At 45.5% G+C, this 6,154-nt stretch overlaps 1 pseudogene; it reads right to left on the reverse strand.

The window, feature by feature from the left end:
- Positions 1-1,441: 1,441 nt before the first annotated feature.
- Positions 1,442-6,147, reverse strand: LOC123099071 (B3 domain-containing protein Os03g0619600-like; annotated as a pseudogene).
- Between the last annotated feature and the right edge of the window lie 7 nt (positions 6,148-6,154).

Consider the following 6,154-nt stretch of genomic DNA (forward strand, 5'->3'; position numbering starts at 1 on the left):
ATAAAACTATAATGATTCTGCTTCTAATTTGTTCATGTGAATCAGCAAAGAGATGGAGTAGCCATTCGTTGCTAGTAGACTTAACATCCAATCTGTTTGGGAGTGGCCAATGGCCTTGAATTGCATCCCAAAGGGTAGCCGCATTAGGGCATGCAATCAAGGCATGAAATGAAGATTCCTGTTCCCGATCGCACAATCTGCAATAGCCAATTGAATCAAGATGCCTTCTTCGTTTTCTACCTCAGTGGGTAGATTACCCAAAGACACCTACCATGCGAAGTTCTTCATCTTTGGTGGTACAGGCGCGTTCCAGACTAGTTTCCAAAATGATCTATCATTATATGGACGCGAGCTCGAGGCTCCTAGGCTGAAGTGTTCATAGTGGTTGGTCATAGCAACATAGTAGGCACTTTTTACAGTGAGGTTACCCGATTTCATAGTTGACGTTTTTTTTAAGTTTCAAGATTTGATCCCGGACTAAAAAAAATTCAACCGTCAGGATGTATGGCGGTAGGGTATAACTGCCTACCGTCGGGGTCCCTAACGGTAGAACAGAACTGTGTTGTCGCATTCGTTTGTCATAAAAAAATACCCTAACACTAAGGCACTTGGCGGTAGGTTGTGCCACCTGTCAAAGAGCATGGCGGTAGGTTATGCAACATGAATAGATCATGTAACCTTTGCTCTAATTTAGCTAATAGTAATACTAGTACTCCCTCCGTCCGAAAAAATTTGTCATCAAAATAGACAAAAAGGGGTGTATCTAGAACTAAAATACATCTAGATACATCCCCTTTTATTCATTTTGATGACAAGTATTTCCGGACGGAGGGAGTACTATACTAATATATATTTGCTCGTTCAAACTATACTAGTACTATACTAATATATACTAGCTCTGCTCGCTGGAGCGTACTACTTACTGTTCAACCATGGCTATATTTGGTGCGCCGCCACACCCACACTGCACCATCGTGAGTCCAGCTAGACAAAGACGATAGGAATAGGATAGGATAGATGCAGAGATAAACGCACCATTGGCCGTTGAATTGTAGCACATCGCTCATTCTTCTTCTCTCAAAATGTGACATCCACGCATCACCGTTGCTCCTCACTTTTTTGCACACTCAGCCTCCTGCCCCTTCAAATTCCACGACTGAATCTACATATTTCAACCTCGGTTACCATGTTAGTAATATCCACAGGCTGACCCAGAAGAAATTCAGACAAGGGCCATAATATATACTCTCTCCGTTCCTAAATATAAGTCTTTTTAGAGGTTTCACTAGAGAACTACATACGGATGTATATAGACATATTTTAGAGTTTAGATTCACTCATTTTGCTCCGTATGTAGTCACCTAGTGAAATGTCTAAAAAGACTTATATTTAGGAACCGAGGGAGTATTGCTTTAGCGACGACCCTTCCAATAATGTGCATTCCTACATAAGCTCAACTCCAGCTCCAACCACACTTTATTTTTTTTACGCCTTTAAGTTCAGCAATAACTACTCCTTCTCTGTTCTCATTCCTCTCTTGAGATGAGGGGCAACAAAGCTCTTAATTCTTGAAAAACAAACGCTCTCTCATCATCTACTAGCATTCCTGTGCTCGTCTCTTATGGAGCCTCCAAAATCACAAAACCATCGCCTAAAATCATCTGGTAACCAGTCTGCAGCACCTCCGGCCGGAGCTAGCGGCACTGCTCGCGGCGCACGATGTGGACCGCCATGGCAAGCCGCTTGCCCACCACCGGCTCCAGCAGGCAGAGGTCTCCGGCCTGCAGGCGGCTGTCGGCGGCGAACTCGCGCCACCCTCCCGCCGGGACCATCCGCCTGTGCCGCATCTCCACGCGCCATGCCTTGCTCCACCCGGCCTGACGGAGTGTCAGCGTCTGCTTCCCGTCTGGGAGGAGGTGTCCGTCCGCAGCAGCATGTCCCGTGGTGCGCAAGTCCTATGAAAAAAACAAAAACCATTCAGTTGCAACAGAGATGGGAACTGATCAATCAATGAACAGTGGTGAAAATACAGGTTCAAGAAGCCTGAGCACCTACAGAAAATGTACTACTGCACATGTTAAGAGCTAATCAAATGCATGGATGAACTGTGAAATTTTAGATCAGAGATTCGCGAAATGTGCCGCCTACAGAAAATGTACTGCACAAGTTAACAGCTACTACATGATCTCTGTGCAAGCAAGCAATAACTAAGCAGCGATCGGAGGTCAAGGTTTTATAACTTACTAGGGCGGAGCTCAGATTGCTCTTGTCCATGGCTGCGACATAAACAGGCGCTTGAGATCGGACCGCCTTCACCTTCTCTGCAACCACCTTCTGCTGCTCCTGGGTTAAACGGGCGCTGCAGCCTAGCACCACATATCCTGGTCTGTCAGAACCACCTGATGTTCCTGCAGATAAGATGATATTTCACATCATTTAACGCTGCCTGGACCACCACTTCTTGATCTTAAGTTCTTAACAGTGATAGGCTGAACATGTATACCGTCGACTGGTTCCTCCTTGACACATGCCGTCGAGGCGGCTTTCGTGCTCGTCCCGCCAATTTTCGAGCCACGAACGACGTCTCCACCCTTGGATTTGCCGGTGCGTCTTGCTTTGGAAAGCAGATGGACCGTCAGCATGAACCTTCTCCCCTCACCCCTGTTAATCGGCTGGAGCAGGCAGATGTCCCCCTCGCGTAGACGGTTGTCGCGGACGAACTCTAGCCACCGCCCATAGAGGACGTACCCAATGTTGCCCCGTCTGATGTGAAAAAGGGGATGCCACTTCTTCTTCACTCCTGGGAGGGTAAGTACGATGTTTTGGCTTTCAGTGGGAAAATGCGCAGCTGCATAACGCTTCGGGATGATCTGCTTGTGCAGACGAGATAAAGGTCAAAAATCACAATGAATTAAAACAACTGAGCCAACCGTTCCTGGTTTTAGAAATAAAGCAGGGAAGCATGTATTGTTGATCTTATGGTCATGTAGTTCAGGTTTTGTTGATGAACATGCCTATTTTCATCTATTGTGTACGTGCTACACGAAAACCACACCCACATTTGTGCCACAATGCAGGCCACTAAAATTTTCTGGACAACTGTAACAAACAACTACAGCACGGCTTTCATCGAGTAACAAGCTCTTTCTATAGGCTGGTCACCATCAGTGTGAACCATCCTTTTCTTTAAACCCAGATGCAAACTGTACATGGAACAAGATATAGAATTGGTGGGAAAAATTAAGTGCGCAGAGCAAATAGAAAATGCACTTGGAGCAAACCACAGAATCTTCGTGGGACAACTGACGGTTTATAAGTTGACAAATAAAAATTATTTTGGGAGAACGAATCAGAACTTTTAGTTGGATAAATAAAAAATATTTTGGTCTGGCTCCGGTTTTAGAACTGTAATAAGCGTTACAATAAGGATTTGGCTATATGCATCATTGCTTCAGAGGCCGCGGATAACAAAACCTTTCTAAAAAAAGTTGAAGAAATTGAACATGCGAGTGGACTAATTCAAATCTACAACGGAATGGAAAATATTGGTGGAACAATTAAATATGCGATGCGCCATACATATCCGGAATAAACAAAGAGTAAAGTCCCCAGTGCAGAATAGGAATTACCAGGCCGGCTTGTGGTCCAGTGACATTGCTCTTCATCATTTGAACCACTAGCAAAGGAATTTCAGGCTGAATTTCAGCAATAAGAGCATCAATTCCTACCTCGTCTTCTTCATCAAGTCGGCACCTTCTTGACAATATATAGCGAACCTCGGAGGAAGTTTCCTGATGATCAGACTGGATAGATCCATATTCAGATGGACTGTCTTCTCCTGTCAATAGTTTCTACAGTAAGATAATATTGCCAAGAAGCAATTGCACTGCGCATTTGTACTAGCAAAATTTAGCAGCTGAGGGTTAATAATGTAGTATCAGAGAGAGAGAGAGAGAGAGAGAGAGAGGGAGAGAGAGAGAGAGCTGGTGAAACTTACCTTCGTTTGAACATATATCAGTTCTTCCAACTTTGCAAAGCAGATGGACCATAAAGGTGAACCTTGTTGACTCAACCTCTGTCATTGGTTGAAAGAGGCAGAGATCGCCCTTCTTAACACGATTGTCATGGACAAATTCACGCAAAGAAAGGTTGCGTCCCGTTCCATCGGGTCTGATGCGGAATTTGCATGGCCAAGCCTTGCTCTTCCCAGGCAGTTTGAGTGTGACAAATTGAGTTTTGTGTGGAAAGTATGCATGTGCATAATCCTTAGATATTACCTGATTAAAAAAGGGACGATGGGTATGATGCTGTGTTATGTGATCCTTGGGCTGACAGCGACACTAATTTCAGAATATACACATGATCACAGTCGTAAAGCGAGATGTGAATATAATGCCATTCAATTGTTTCATAAATATCCTTCAGAGGTTTGTTACAATCAACAATATCAGAAAAAAAGATACTTAGAGAGGTGTATGTAGCTACAAGCATTTAACAATACATACAGAATACAAACCAAACGTACCAGATTAGGATAGTGGTTCACATTGGTCTTCTTCATCATCACCACAAGCACAGGGGTTTCAGGTCGAATTTTCGCGACAAACTCCTTGATTTCATGCTCCTGTTCTTCTGTAAGATGGCACCGCCCTGCTAAGACATAATCCTTTGAGAGCCCCTGAAGATCATCTGACTCCATAGACTCGCCTTCGGACAGACTATCTTCTGCTATAAAAGAGATTCAAGAGAGATCAACATGTAGTAATTAAACGCTACTCACCAAATAATATGAGTACACAGCCGAACCTGATGATTCATCTGAAGAAAAATTTGTCGCAGGCGTCTTTCCTGATTTTTTACCTTCTGAATCTGAAGCGCCATCAAGGGAACTAGTCGAAATATCAGCACGGTAAGCGCTCGCTTTTGCAACATGAGTAGAAATTTTCGCCCCGGCACGACACGAGATCCTCTCCTCGCCATGGGAATCAAAGATGGTGACCTTGAAGCAGGAGATTCCAAGGTTACGAAACATCAAGTAACAGTTGTCTTGTATCTGATTTGCATGAACAAATGCCTCCCATCCAGAGTTTAGGACCGATCTGTTCATCTTCTTGGCAACTCCAACAACATACACCTGTCCGTTAGGTGCTTCTAGTTGGATGGTCCCAGAGATCTTTCCTCCGAAGTGGTCAACAAGACGCTCCGGTATGACCTGCAGCAAGCAGCAGCAGTGGAACCAAGGCTCAAAACAAAACATACAAAATCCAGGAAACTGAGGCAGCACACTGAACAAAGAACTACTATAAAAAAGAAATTAAGTCAACATACCATGCTGTGTTTAAAGCTACCACGCATCTGCATGATGAACTTGGCCCTGCTCCTGCTGCACTCACAAGGATTGATCATCGTGACCGGAGCCTTCCTGCAAGATGGACCATATATATATCATGCCTTCAGATTTTCGCTCGCATAACTAATCCATGTGATCCTAAAAAACTGAAGGTTACTAATGTCCCTCTTAAGATCTCTTGATGGTATGGACATATTGATTAGATTTTCTTTGTCTATGGACAAGAAAAGCATCGAATAAAAATCACTGACTAACAAACCCTGCTCTAGGATCTGCCAGATCGTCCACGTAAACAAACAGAGGCAAGAATCAACGCTGGATGGAAGGGGCTTGGAAGAAGAAGATGAGGAAGCTTACTGCGTCTGCGGTGCTGCACGTACTCAAGGGGTTGAACTGGAACGGCAACAGGCAGCCAGGAAGCCCAGCTATTTATGGAGGGAATTGCAGCCCAGGGGACAGGGGTTGAAGACTCCAGCGGGCACTTCATGCAGGCGTAATGGCTATTAATGAAGGCGTTTGCCGTTACAGTCACAATTGCGTCGTGGACATTTCCTCGAGCACCTGACGGGCGGGCACGACGATCAGGCGAGCAAGCCATGGGGGCTGCCGGTGGAAAAGGCGACAAGGGTGGTGGTGGAAGACGGCGCTGGCTGTTGGTGGACCTGGCCCGCCGGCGCCCGGCGGAACGGACACCAGCGTGGCCCGCGCCGCGGCCGCGAGGAGCCGACGCCATGTCCACGTGGACGTGCTGCCAGTGAGGGGGGAGCAGGGAAGAAGACGAGTGAGGTGTGCGCCATGTAGGCA

The sequence above is a fragment of the Triticum aestivum genome, chromosome 1B (assembly GCF_018294505.1).
Source record: "Triticum aestivum cultivar Chinese Spring chromosome 1B, IWGSC CS RefSeq v2.1, whole genome shotgun sequence".
Lineage (NCBI taxonomy): Eukaryota > Viridiplantae > Streptophyta > Magnoliopsida > Poales > Poaceae > Triticum > Triticum aestivum.